The following is a 15430-nucleotide window of genomic DNA, read 5'->3' as shown; positions in this document are numbered from 1 at the left end:
TATTTTATAATTCTAATTACCCAATAGTAAAAAAACGTGGTTCTTTTTTATATTACAACTAATGAATTTTTTTCCTCTTTATTTCTAATTACCCAAGTCCCAAAAGGCAAAAGAAATCAAAAAGCCTCATAGGCGCTAAGCTAAAACGAATCAAAGGCAAAAGAAATCAAAAAATCCCAGAGCTAATGGTGAACCTATCCTCTTGAAATCCTGGATTCGCCTCTGGTTGGAACTCTTGTAAAAGCTAAACTACTTTCCTCATACGTTGACAATAGAAGTATGATATGACTATCATTACTAGAAGTAGAGATTTTTCCTAGTGACATTCAGTGAGAAATTTATGCTATAAAATATAATTTTCCCACCTCATTTTCACTGAACCAACTCAGTGAGAAAACGCGTGGTGGGAAACAAGTCCCATTGAGACATTGTGAAACTTTCTACTTTTTCTGTTTGAAAACACTATTATTTAAGTTTTTCACATTGAAATTCAGTGAAAAATAGTCACTGAATATTTTTCAGTGGGAAAATGGAGATTTTTTTATAGTGTAAATAGGTATAATGCAGGTTTGTAGCAAATGACTAACCCATCATCCCAAGAGATGATATCATGAAATGATTATCCCAAACGTAGATAATCTGCTAATACACATATTTATTTATGTAAAAATAATCATGAAGTTAATCAGTACTTTTTTTTGTAAGGCTAATCAATAGTAGTACTGTTTTAGATAATCAGTACTTTTTCGTAAGGCTAATCAATATCTTTTTTAAGGCTAAGCAATATTTTTTTAAGAGTCGTTACCATCAGTTACGTATTAACCATAAAACGTTACTTACAGTAACGAATTACCTTTTAACGCTGTTAACCATTAGCTTTTTTTCCTGTCGGTATTTTTGAATAAAATAATACCTAATTCGTTAATGTGAAATACGTTTATTCTAGTTCTGTAAACTTTCAAAAAAACGTATTATTTTGGTGAATTGACTTAAATAATGACTTATTTCGGTCAAAACTTCGTGAAAACATTACTATTTAGATTTTCCCCACCGACATTTAGTGGGAAACAGCCAATAAAAAAATTTCAATGGAAAATCAACGGAAAAATAGTGATTTTTTTAGTAGTTTCTTAAGACTTGGACAACAATATAATACAAGAGTGGAAATGTTTTGTTCATCATTCATTAATTATTTGGTTGTGTTGAAACTACTTTGACATATGTGAAACTGAAAAATAGTAAGTATGGCCTAGTGCAAGATGTTGATTGAAACTTGAATAGGTCTTGGTGATGATTAATCTCTAATTGGCAAAGAAACCATATATCTGGTGAAGCGTTGACCTAAAAAAAGTAAGTTCTCAATGACCTTATGAATATATTTTACTGTGGAAGCATCTTATCAACTAACAATTGAACGATATTTTGGAGCTTTCTTTGGGATAAAATGCTAAAAAAAATCAATAGATACGTATATTTGCAAGGTTTAAACATTTGTCTAGTGATAAGAGATTAAGCTGTTGTTTCCAATTTCTCGTTGACCCATTGAGCAAAAGATGTGTCGTTAAAGTGAGTGTTGTTTATATAAAGTAAAAGGCCGTAAGTTTTCCTTCTTCAACTAATTGTTCGCATCGAATCTCAAGTTCTCTATTGCACTCCCTCACAACAGAATATGTATAGGTTACGTGTCGATTACATGCATGTCATCAGTTCAAATCCTATGGAGACGAAAACCTAGTATTTAAGCGAAAACAGGTAGATGAGTGTGTACATTATCCAGTATATTTTATACCATGTGACATTTGGCCCTCGGGGAGTTATGAGTTATTTAAAAATGTTGGAATTGAACTAATGGGAAGAAAAATCATATAAGTGATGTTAACTACCAATATAAAATGGCTAAATCCACAACTTCATGACAGCCGGTTCATGATTATTTTAGATGTAAATTGAGTTTATTTTGAATTTTTTGAATTTACAATTCTATAATCTTTTGGCTTTCAATTATTCCATTGTGTAGGTCCAGATGGTTATTAGTATTTCACATTTTATTGCTATTATTTTCCAAATAAAACGTTTCATGGTGAAGTAGTATTGTACTTCTGACAAAAGGAACTGCAATTTTTGGATAATAATTGCAATGGAAAATTTTCAAAATAAAAAATAAGCTGCAAATATAGCTATGTATTAGAGAAAAATGGGACCCAAAAAGGAAAACAAATGGATAAAAGAACTGTTTTCTTTGATGGTTTCAGTCTGCATATTTGACAGTTCATTGAACAATTATTTATGTTTTTTGTTAAAAAACAATTTACAGTTCTACCTTGTGGAAAATTGTTTGTTTATTTATCCACAGTAAATAAATTCTGGCATGTCTCACCGACAAACAAGGACTGCAAATGTTTAATCCGGGCACTAAAAGTATGCATCGATTTTGTACTTTTTACTGCTGAAAAATAACAAACAAACAAAAAAAAACTCAAATTAGTCTGATTAGTACCCATGATTACATGTTGGACATGTGGCTTAATTTTAACTCAATCCCTTCATCCACTAGGGGCAGACTTACTTATTCACGAGAATTCAACAGTTTCATCCGAATTTATATATGTATTAGGAATTTCACGATAAAAAAAGTGGTCCTAGGAAGCATCTAGCGTTCATGCTGCCCATCCTAATACAAACATCAATGAGTGATTTCACAGCTCAAACCCCTAATCTACAGATGACACAACTGTAACGTTGCTCTAAGGCATCAATATGTATTTATAAATATTTGATTATAAATTCAATTATTTTTATGTATTAGTTTGAGGTTGCTATAAAAATTCATAAACTTCAAATTCTGAATCCGTCTTTATCTCTCACCCCTCTTTCTAACAAGTGTATGGATCAAACACAACCAAAGGGTGTTTGAGAGTGAAAAACAAAACTCAAAAAGTACAAATATTTTAGAAGCACAAGATATAGTTTGTAAGTTTCAAAAAAGAAAAAGACAACAATCACACAAATTTTTGAAAAATCACAATAGGTCCAAGATATGAACCATTTCATGGAAAATTCGCACTAAATTTTAAGGCCCCACGAAGGCAAAGCAAAACCTCTAAGAAAGAGAAGGAAAAAAAACCAGCAACAAATCACTCCCATATTCACTTGCATAGAAGAAAACAAAATGCCAAATATTAAACCCGAAAAAAAAAATAACCGAATAAATTGCAATGCATGGATGATGTGTACATAAGTGTAGTACACTTCCATGGAAACTATTAAACATTTTCTTATAAATTTCTTTATACTATTATTTTTTTGACACCTTTTCTTGAGCCAAGAATCTATTGGAAACAGTCTTCCCACCTCCCATGATAGGGGTAAGGTCTGTTACCCTATCCAGACCTCATCATATGGAAATACATTGGGTATGTTGTTGTTGTATACCTCCTCAGTGATTTTATGCTACATAATTTGATTCAACACGAAATTTAAAAGAAGAAGAAATGAAATAAAGCTTTCTAAAACCTAATACTCCCTCCGTTTCAATTTATATGAACTCATTTGACTAGGCACGACATTTAAGAAAGAGAGAAGACTTTTGAAACTTGTGATTCAAAATAAGCCTTGAAAATTTATGTAGCTGTAAATCATTCATAAAGTGAATTTGTTTTCAAATTAGAAAAGAGGTCATTCATTTTGACACGGACTAAAAAAAAATAAGTTCAAACAAATTGAAACAGAGGGAGTATTTCTTTTGATTTCTCATTGGGTGTCGATATTCGCACCGGATATCCAACTAATCTGGACTCACCGCGTATAAGATCCATTTAAAGAAAAAGTGTTTCGTACTAAAATTATTTTTCATACACAATACTTCATGTTAAGGGAGGGATTCATTTTTAACCCACCACAACCGTTTTGATGTTAAACTTGCGATATTAATCAGGTAATGCATTAATATGTGCCACACAAAATAAATACGAAAGATTATCGCATGAAACAATAGATTGGATGCCTTGTTTCCAAAATACAAATTCTACTTATATGAACAATTATCTTTGATTATTTTTTAGGTAACCAGATAATGTAAAAAAATTTAATACATATAATACTAACTACGTCCCAATATTAAACAAGTGTCCAAATAAGTAAAGATCGGCTACATGAATTCTCACTATTTCAGGGATTGTTTGGTAGGAGGGATGGGATGAGATTGGATCAGTAGTCTCACTGGGATTGAAATTAATTCCATGTTTGGTTAGTGAGATAACTCATTTGGTATTCTACCCAATCCCATCTACATGGGATAATTTATCCCTCCCACCAAACAACCCCTAAAATTCGAACTCAAATCATTATCACCCCAAATAAAAATTAAAAAAAGCGAGTTTAAAATCATATATGTATGCACAAAATAATGAAATAGCCTATGCTAATTCTACTATTTTCTCCTATTCTAGTTCTAGCAAACGAAAACCTAGTAATTTCACCTACTAGCTTTTGTTATGTCATCATCTCTCTGTTCAACTACCCCACATCCAAGATCCAACTTTCAAAAAACAAAAATGAAATGAAGAGGGAAAAACAATAACTATTCACATAAAAAGTGATGTTTTTAACTCCTTTTTTATGAAACAAAAAAATGAAACGTAAAGGGAAAACAATAACTATTCAGCATAAAGATTGATGCTTTTAACTCCTCTTTTATGCATATAACAAATAATTCAATAGTACAAATTAAGTAATAATACTGCTGATGCTGCATGAGTCCTATTTAACTGTATATTTTCTTTCTTAAAATGAAAAGGAAAGGAAAAAAAAACATTTACCATAAAATTAATGTTCCAAATCCCTTTTTTATGCATAGATAAAATAATTGAATGTAGTATCTTTTAGAACCTAAATCAAGTAATAATAATATTGCTGATGCCGCATAAATCCTACTACTACTATTTAATTGAATATTTTCCTTTTTAAAATGGGAATGAAAGGAAAAAGACAATAACTATTTACCATAAAATTGATGTTTTAGATTCCTTTTTTATACATAGATCATACAAAAAAAAAATCAATAATCTCTCCTGTTCAAAATAAGTGTCTAACTTATTCTTTTTTCACACCCTTAAGAAAAAACACTAACTCCTAAAAATAAATGTTGACTAAACTATCTTTTATAATAAGACTCTTGCTTATTTATTGTTTTGAGAAAATAGGAACAAATCTGAAAAATAAAATTAATTTCTTTTTAATTAGGTATGTGAATATTTATTCTAAATCAAAATAGAAAGGCTAAATCTAACATAACACAGAAGTAGTATCTTTTAGCAATCAAGTAAGTAATAATATTGATGCTGCATAAATCCTATTTAATTGAATATTTTTCTTCCGAAAAATTCACCAAAGATAATAAGTAATAATACAATTAATTCCAAATTTTCTACAATAATAATAACATCAAAAACCAAAATGCCTTGTAGAAAAATAAAGTGAAAATAAAAATCAAAATGATATACAAAAGTACCATTTGTGAGACAAAAGATTGAGCCGTCCCCGCCAATATCACCACCACCGCCGTCCACCGCCGTGAACCACCGTTCACCGCCGTCAACCACTGCCGGAAAATCACGAAAATTTGGAAAAATCCATTTCAAGTAGAAAAATTTCAACTTTTGAACACCCAAAATAGCTGTTAACAAAACCAACTATCTGCATTTGCATAATTAACATTTTCTTGAAATCTACATAGCCAAAATCTTCAAGAACCTTCATTGCACACAAGGTGTTTGATATTTTGCCAACCTGAGTAAGAGTCCAATAGAGTATTAGTAGAAGGAAGGAAAAAAAATGAGATTTTTATGACCAAAAAAATAAAAAAAGATGAGATTTTTGAAGAACCCCATTTTCAAGAAATCTTCAAAAGGGTGTTTGATTTTGTCTTTTTTGTGCATTTTATTGTGTCACATGGATGAAAAGATGTTGAACCAAGTAAAAGTAAAAACATGAGGCTGAAAAAATGGTGAGAAGGTACCATGTAAATAACTTTTTTGTTTTTTAACCACTGAGTATTCAAAACTTACTAGCTTTATTAATTTAGATTCGCGCCGTATAAAATTCGAAACTTTATTACTAACTACTAAATAAGAAGTCCATTACGAGAGTTTTAACGCTCCTTACCAAAAAAAACTTCATTTCACGATTTGATTTCGAGATTTCTCGTCAAAAATGAAAAACACATTTATCATTCCACCACAACATTTCATAAAAACTTTCGCACTTTTTATCAAAGAAAACTTCATTTTGCGGTTCAAACACGTGACTTCTTGTCATTGTTCATTTCACCACACCACTTGATGAAACTCTTAGCACTTCCCATCAAAGAAACTTCATTTCATGATTCAAACTCGAGACCTCCTGTCAAGAATGAAGAAACCTTTATCATTTCACCCCGCACCCTTTTGGTGAAATTCTTTTTCTTTATTGTTATCTTCTCACTCTTTATGGTTTCTTAAAAAAAAAGGAGCCTTTGATGAGCAATATTGTCCTATCCTTAAAAATCAGAAGGCAAAAAAAGGTCTTTCAAGCTGTTGTACTACTACTACTATTACTATAAAGTCTATGAGGAATTAGGGGTATAGAATGAGAGAAAGAAGAGAGAGAGAAGCTTAAGGAAACAGCTTCGGACATAGAAATCCTTTGTGCCTTGTGAGTTTGTAGATGTGTCTATTCCCAACACAGTGACAATCAATCTGTCTTATAACAACATAATGAAGCCAAAGTAAATGAAGGCATAGAATAGTGTTTGCTTTGTGTACTGTTATTTTATATTTTTGGGCATGGGCTTGATATTGATTGTGGCTAAAATGAGTGATTTACAAGAATGACTTCGGAGGTGGGTCGTTTTAAACTTTTTATTCCTACTTGTTCTGTAGGCAAAACTTCACGTTTAACAAATTTTGACTTTTGACCTTAAAGATTTGTCATAAAACAGATTGAGGTAAAAAATTCAAGACCGTCAATTTTCAAGGTCTTGGATGTTATTTCCAAACACCACCTCCTTAGTTCCCCTCACTATGTTTCTAAGCCAAACAAGATTGGAGATTTTGGACCATAAAAGTTCTAAAATCTTTCATCTGATAGGTGTTTTTCAAATAATTGATGTACAACAACAAACCCAATGAATCCCACAATGTGGGGTTTAGGGAAGGTAGAATGTATGCAAACCTTATCCCTATTTTAGGTAGGGAGGCTGTTTTCGGAAGACTCTCGACTCAAGAAAAGGCATAGAAAAGGTTAGATACGGGCAAATAATTGATGAAAAGGCATAGGAAAAGTTAGATACGGACAAACAATTGATGTATTCGATTCAATTTATGTGTACCTCAATTATTGCACTTGATTTTTGCTATTTCTCTGATTAGGCAAATAAAATCCCCGGGACTTAGTTTACTTGGCAAAGGTTAATATATTTGAGGCTTAGGTCACAAGTCAAGCTCTATGTCAAGCAAACTAAACCAAGTATTTAAGAGGAGAAAGATAGGAGTAGCGAGGCCACCATAACCGAGTTCGAAGGCTGAAGGTGGCAGTAAAGGTTGGCTTATTAGTGATTCAAATGCTTGAATATAGGATCATAATGTGGACTTTCCAATGCAACCCTCCCCTCAAATGATCTGTGCTTGAATTTTTTTTTAGAGATGAATCTAGAACCTAGAGTTATGGATTCAGAATGATATAATCTTATTATACTTAAACCTTTTATATTTTTTTATATGTTCAGTTAAAAGTAATAAGTTTACTTAAAACTTACATAACCCATTGCCACCCACAAAGATTTCTCAAAGAAAGTAAATTTCTTTTTGCCTCTTAACCCCTACTTTCTTTCTGTCAAAGATAGTTGTATCAGTTTTTAAATACATGACATATGTTTGAATAAAGATTTATTTCACCAACTATATTTAATTAATATATTTACATCTTATTAAATTATTTAATTATGATTAGTTACTATAATTTGATATTTTACCCTTCCTCACCTCCAAGACAACAACCTTGGGTCAATTTCCCAAAGCAAAACAAGAAATAAAAGCGAGTGAGGATAGAAACCCAATTTTCACTTCACACCTTACATTGCCTCAAAAGCCCAGTTCCCAATTTATCTAGATTTGCACAAGCAATCTCTGTCTTATTTTCTTTTCTTTTCTTTATTCTTTATTTAGCCTTCATTAATTACATATTTCCCTATCTATCCTTCCTAGATGCTGATGCAGATTGCAGGTTCAAGAAAGGGAGTTTCAAAATTTAAACCTGTTTGGCTGTGAGAAATTTTCACTTTATTTCAAAATTATCGTTTCGCTATGAAAATTTAAGTTGTATTTGAAATTTATAAAACATTCAGACTATTAAATATTTTTTGTAAAAATTATAACCAAACATAATTTAAATTTTAAAATTCTAAATAAAGTGAAAAATATTTAATTTTCATGGCCAAAAGCTAACTAAATTTTTGTTTTTAGTTTTTCTTAAAAAGTTCCAATATGTTAACACTAATTCAAATTGTATTTTTTGCAGCTTTTGAGTAGTGTATACTACTCCCTCCGGATAAAAAAAAAAGTCCACTTAGCCTTTTTTTCTTAGATAAAAAAAGAGTCCACTTAGTAAATCAAGAAAGAATTAACCTTGTTTTTTCATATTTGTCCCTATTAAGTGTTATATGATCAAATCTCAATGCTTATTTAATTAGGGATAGTTTAGTTAAATTATCTATTTTTGTCTAGAAATTTAGTATTTTTTTAAGGGTTGTGAAAAAGCTAATTAATTTTTTTTTTTTATCCGGAGGGAGTACTATATACTGTAGTACAAGTTTTTTTTAATGGGAGAAGACCTGACTCTACTGACTAAAAAGGGCATCAATATCAAGAAAAATCAATTTTATTTTTATTTTTATTTTTTAAATTACTTATTGTTTCAATTTTACTTCGTTATTTATGTTACCTCGAGACTATAACCCAAGCAAAATCCAAGAATAGTGTTTTTGTGGCCTAACATTCGTTTGTTGGACTCATAGGGGAAGGTGTTACAGCAGCTAAGCAAGATTGCTAATTAGATGCTTTTCCCAATAAACTTGGTTTTTGTTGACTCTTCTAGTCAAATATAATAAGTGTTTGGGGGCCCCAACTTTAAAAAATGATGGTTCCACTAAAATACCTTTTCATTTTTTCAGAATTCAAACTTTTACATGATGTATAGAGTAACGTTAGTAGCTTGTGAAATTAAGAAAAACAACTTGATACAATAAAGTACTTATTGAAATACACAAATATTGTGAAAAAATTCACACTACAAGCAGGGGGATACATTATTTATTATATAGCCGGGCAAAATTCAGTAATTTTGGTCAAACTTTATATATTGAGGTAAAATTCTAAAATAACCACTTTTCAATTTTTGTAATTGAAAAATAATCAGTGTCATGGCTAAACTCTACGACATTGTCGTGGAGATTCACCCATAAAATTTAAAACTCTATTATGGTAACTATTATTCAATTACAGGGCTGAAAAGTGGTTGGTCGGCGCTACTACTAAAATATAAATATACATTAATCTATGAACCCAATCATATTCTCATGGAGTTTCAGCTATAAAAATTTAAAATTCCGTGGCTATTTTCCTATTACAAGGCTAAAAATATATGAGTCAAAATTTGATGGGTAAACATTTAAGAAGAGGTTCATGTTTTTCTACCCCATTTTCAATTACTAACATCTGCCAGAACAGTTTCAGAAACTGATGGCACATTTGTTTTGATGTAAAATCCTTTATTTATTAGGGTTCTGCCTTCTATTCCATTGCTCAAGGATTGAAAACTTGTCTCACTAGGTAAATTATTGGTGAAAAATTTAATGGTCCAAGCTGCACTATGAGAGAAAATTCAAGCATGCTATTGTACTAGTACTATATTGTACAAGATTAAAATCAAACCAAAATGTGATCAAATTTATTCATAGAATTAAACTAAAAAAAAAACAATCAATACGGAGTAGTACTTTCCTATGACACACATGATGGAAGATGGGCCGATGAAGACGGGTCGAAGTATGGCTTCTTTTAGAAATGTAAGTTTCTGAGGAAGCATGTTACACCTTAGGTGGATTTCACATCGGAATGAGATGGAAAAGTGAAAAGCTTTATAGACTCGATTATGGCATAGGTCGAGAGACAAATTCCTAAGGCGCGTTGGTTAAAAATGGACAATACGTGTCATGAGCATAGACTGAGAAGCTTCCTTCCGAATGATTAAAGTTATTCAAGCCTTATTAGTTACTAGAAATTCCTAAACATCGAGAGAAGCTACGAGCTAATCCTTTTACTAGATCGAGGAAAAGCTGTTAAAAAGCATAAAGCGTGTGCGCTACGCTCTCTCCCTCATTCCATTGATGAAGTTGAGGCAGGAGGAAAAAATATAATTCTCCGAACGACTTTATATCAAGTATAGTTCGTTAGGATGACACATTAATTAGTAGATAATAGCTAAGTGTGCCTCCAAACAAAACTAAAAACATAAGCAAAATTTTAAACAAAGAGTTGGGACTTACTAAAGTCGGGAAAATAACTATAGGTCTTCATTTATAAGAGCCTGTTTGGATGGGCTTATGCCTATAAGCTGAAATCAGCTTATAAGCTAAAAAAAATAAGTTGGGGTAGTCTAACTTATTTTTTTTTGGCTTATAAGCTATTTTCAGCTTATAAGCTGCTTTAGATAAGCTAAGTTAAATGGGCTCAATTATTTTTTTGAGCTTATTTTAAGCACAAAATGACTTTAAGCTGGCCAGCCAAACACTCAAAAAAACTGAAAACAACTTATAAGCAACATATAAGCCCATCCAAACGGGCTCTAAAAACATTAAAAGTTAAAAAGAGAAAGGAAATAAATTAAATGCTAACTTAGAACTAAGAGTATGATGTAGCAACTGATTGCTAAATCAATTTTTATACACCAAAATGGAACACAAGGAAATGATAGAAACCTAAAGACTATACAGCAAAGTACTCTATATGGAGAAAATTAAATATATATCATAAATATAGACAAAAAAAGAACTAAATAAGTTATATATGCACAGATATCGATCGTTTTCAGAACAGATTTTTCTCAGATCAAACCCTACTTTTCTGCATTTATATATCTGTCCCTTTTATCACTGCCATGTATAACATGGAGTGTTGAGAGTGAATTCCACTTAACCTGTAATTTTTAGTATAGACCAAAAATATATATAATGTGTGAAAAAACAGGAAAAACGTTATAAATATTAAGTTTAGAACCTATACTTTCAAAAAAAAAAAAAGTCAAAACCTTCAACCAGTTAAATATAGATAAGGAATGGATTGTGATCCCTCTATCCTTAACCACAGATATCGAGTTCGAGTTCTGAGAATAAAAAAAATTTATGATAGGGAGTGATATCTTCTTAAGTGACCATACAAGGCAAAGAGGGATACAGAGTTTTGAGTGTATGAATTTTGGATTCTAAAATAAGTAGCTTATTGCAATTCTAGATAAATCATTTATATATATTAAGTGGATCTCTTAATACAAATATAAGGTTTAATTTGATCAAAGCTACTGAATTCTATCAAACCGTAACTAGGTCTTCTGCCCCATCGACACGAATCTGAATTAATCAGTTCAGTGGAATCCAAATACATATGCTAAACCAAAAAAATATATTGGACTTGTCTAATGATCCTTTACCTTCTTCACACAAACACACACACATAACATGTATATAAAACTTTTAATGAAAAATCAGAAGAAAGTAATAAAAGGTACCTTTCAAATTTCCATTAATAGGGGCAAGAAACTTGTGCATGGATCCATTAATACAGAACTTATTGTGTGTTTGGAAACTAAGAAAAGAGACAGTACTAGTAGCTAGAAGAAGGATATATGAAGAGAAAAAGGAATATATTTAAAGAAAATTTGATAAGAAAATGAAGGGGAAATAATCTTTGGAAAAAGCAAAAGGGGTTACATATCTTTTACACTTTACTGTAGAATTGATTTTATTTTACTTTTTTATCTTCTGAGAGAGACTTCATTTTCAGCTTTTCTTTTTGTTATTCTATGAAACTAGGGATTTTCCTTTCCTTTCTTTTTTGTTTCCCTTCACTTTCCTTTAAAAAAACCTGGAGAAGAAAGAAATAAAGCTGACAATTAGGGGTTAGAGGCTTTTTGTAGTCTGAGGAAAGTTGAGAAAATGGAAGATTAATTTAAAATAAAAGAATTTTGTACAAACTAGATCAAAAGTACTTATCTTTTTCTTTTTTTCCAGAAGAAATAATTTGCATATCAATTAATTATTTATGAAACTACTACAAGAATATGGAGTAAATCAAAGAAAATAAATACTACAAGAAGAAAAAAAAATAAAAAAAATGATAGATTGACTACATTTTAATAAATTCAGAAAGAAAAAATCTTAATATTCTAACTAATGTTACTTATCTTATAATGATATAATGAGCTATCATTATGTTAATGATCAAGCTTAAATTTTCTTTTTGGAGAATTCAATAAAAGTAGATTTTGTAATTCTTTAATAGGAGTTTCACAAACTTTTATTTATTCATAATGCTTTATATATCAATCATGAGTCTCACATACTCTTCGTTGATTTTCTCCCTTTTGTGCTTTCAAAAGCTAAGAAATTATCAACAATAGTAAAGTTCTATTATTAATTATAAGAAAAATGTCCGCTATTTTAAATTTAGTTAAGTTATACACACAATATAATATTTTAGCGTGTTATATATTTACTTTATCTTTCGCGATACCAACATATACCAAGAACAATTGTCAATCGGTAGTTAGCGTTTGACTACCCTATTTGCATATTTGCATTACAAATTATTAAAGATATAATTAAGTAAATAAAAGCATATTTTCTACCAAACTGATTAAGTTTTTAAATGAGACGATCACACACTTCAATACGATAGCGGCGCAGATAGAGGTTCCAGGTTTGAGTCTCGCCACCACTAATTATCGAAACTTTTCATGTATTTGACTAAAAAGAAATCTATCTCGTAGGTGAGGAGGCATATAAATAATTTAATAATTAAAATTTTAGATTCTGCTGCTCAGACATGTAAACATAACTCACATTTTCTACTATCAAAACTTTTCATGTATTTGAAAACAACATTAGCTTCATTTCAAATTGGAGGATGAACTAATTTGATCTACTTTCAATCAAAAATTTAATTATTCTCAATTGCAAATGAAATGATGAAATATAAATGATTGTTTGTACTTTCAATTACTCAATATTTGACCAAAAAGAAAAGAAAGGAGAAGACAAAGAGCAAAAGCAGATGAAGCTCAACCAACATATAAAGTAGAAATCAAAACCCACAAATTAAAGAGTCAAACCTAATTTGGATGAACCATGGAATCTATAAATCTTAGAGATAAAAAAAAAAAAAAAAAAAAAAAAGTTATCTCTTGGAAATAGAGAAACCATTCACTCAGAAAGAAATAGAAAAAAAGAAAAAGAAAGAAGATTGGCCTAAAAAGCCATTTCAGAACTTTTCATAATAAAACCACTTTATTTTTTCTTCTAATCTTTTGTTGCTTTATCAGTAATGAGTAGCAGTAAAATATTTGGACCACACTGCCATAGATGGGATCTCCTTAGGGATACATCTAACATGTACAGGTCAAGTGAACTTAATAATTTTTGTCTAAATATTATATATGTGTTAAAAAATTTATTAAATATCATTGAATATTTAAATATACTATTGTATATTAATTTGAAGCTGTTGTAGTAATTTATTACATTTATATCTTGCATTTGTCTTTGGATTCAGGGGCGAAGCTATAATTTTGCGTACATGTTCATTGTGAGTTGCGCCTCGACGCAGGTATGAATGAATGAAAAAAAATGGAGATCCTCCTTTCCTTGGCTAATTACCAAGAATTTGTTGCCACTAATAAATTATACTATTTTCCTAAAAAATAAAATAAAAATAAAAAATAATTCGGAGCCAAAAGAGAAAAGAGTTTAGTCCAGTAGAAGTTGATGCTTAATTAGCCTTTGGGCAACATCCATCTACAACAACAAGAAGATATCCAGTGTAATTTCACAAGTTACGTGGGGAGTTGGGGTGGAGGGGGGTGGGGGTTAGAAAGTACGTAGGTCTTACCTCTACCTTTATGGGATAGAGAAGTTGTTTCAATAGACCCTCAGCTCAAAAGGAACGTAGTCAATGCAGGATTGCAAGAGAACTAAGACAATAAAACATCCATTTATTCTACCTAAAAGTAACTTTTTTTTGTTCGATTTTCGAATGACGCTAATAGAGACTAATTCCTTCTGGCTAATGAAGACATGACTTCCAAAAATTTATAAATTCATCAACCATGCTTACTTCTAGATTGCTTCATTATTGATCAAATGTCTCGAGTTTGAACTATAAAATAAAAAGTTTCTCAATGGACGACTTTTTTCTTAAAACAAGCTTTATGCGATATAAATCTCAATTTCAATGTTTAGACCACCGCACACTAAAACCTGTACTTGGATAGTCAATGTTTAAAAAGCAGCCATTGTATCTGACGTTAAGAGAAAAAAGAAGTATAGAAAATTAAAAAGACAAAAAAGTAAAATAAATTAAAGTGATAAGTGGATAAAGATGATTTTGATATGATTAGACCACGTTAAAGATTAAGAGTTGTGACCACGTTGTCTTTCTCTTTTCCTTTTGGGTCACGTGAACAACAGTCTTTTTTTTTTTTAATAAAATATTTTAATTTCTTGATATTCTATAATTATTTGAGTATTAATAAATTGAGCCAATGATTATTAAAGATTTATGAAAAACAAAACTAACTAATTGAGATGAAAACTTAACAATTGTATTTGTATTTAAAAAATATGAAGGGTTTTCCTTAAAAGTAATTACATGTAACTTTCTTTGTGCAAATAAATTTAGCCAAATTTTCTATGAGGACAAAATCTAAATAATGGTAAAAAGGGCCATTTGTGCAAATACTCCGGTTTTTGCCATGTTATAGGAGGCCCATGCTTTGACATTAGCATTTTTGTAACAAGAAGCCCATTAAAGTAGCTAAGGCCCACTGATTTACTTGTAAATTTCTACAAATCCAAGCTAAATAAATTGGGCTCAAATTAAATTAATATTTTCTGGAGAAGAAATTTGGGGGAAAGAATACCAATGCCTACTAAATACAAAATAATTATCCATCCATGGCCCCAGTATTATTTAGGAATAATTACCTGACATAGCTACTTCTAAGAGGTAATTATTGATAACTATCATTTAATTTATTTATATTCAGTAGCTACAATAATAAGAACGAGACAATAAGGTAGTTATTTATGTAAGTTTACCTACTATTTAACCTTTCTATCCATTGT

The 15430-nt window shown here is 30.5% G+C and overlaps 1 long non-coding RNA gene across 1 annotated transcript; it reads right to left on the bottom strand.

The window, feature by feature from the left end:
- Positions 1 to 5348: 5348 nt before the first annotated feature.
- On the bottom strand, positions 5349 to 12146 carry LOC132602902 (uncharacterized). Its single transcript, XR_009567893.1, has 2 exons — positions 11818 to 12146; positions 5349 to 5787 (listed from the first exon to the last, which is right to left on the bottom strand). It is a non-coding gene; the product is annotated as an uncharacterized LOC132602902 (long non-coding RNA).
- Positions 12147 to 15430: the final 3284 nt, after the last annotated feature.

Source organism: Lycium barbarum, chromosome 7 (assembly GCF_019175385.1).
Source record: "Lycium barbarum isolate Lr01 chromosome 7, ASM1917538v2, whole genome shotgun sequence".
Taxonomy (NCBI): Eukaryota; Viridiplantae; Streptophyta; class Magnoliopsida; order Solanales; family Solanaceae; genus Lycium; species Lycium barbarum.
This window is presented reverse-complemented; position numbering and strand designations above follow the sequence as displayed.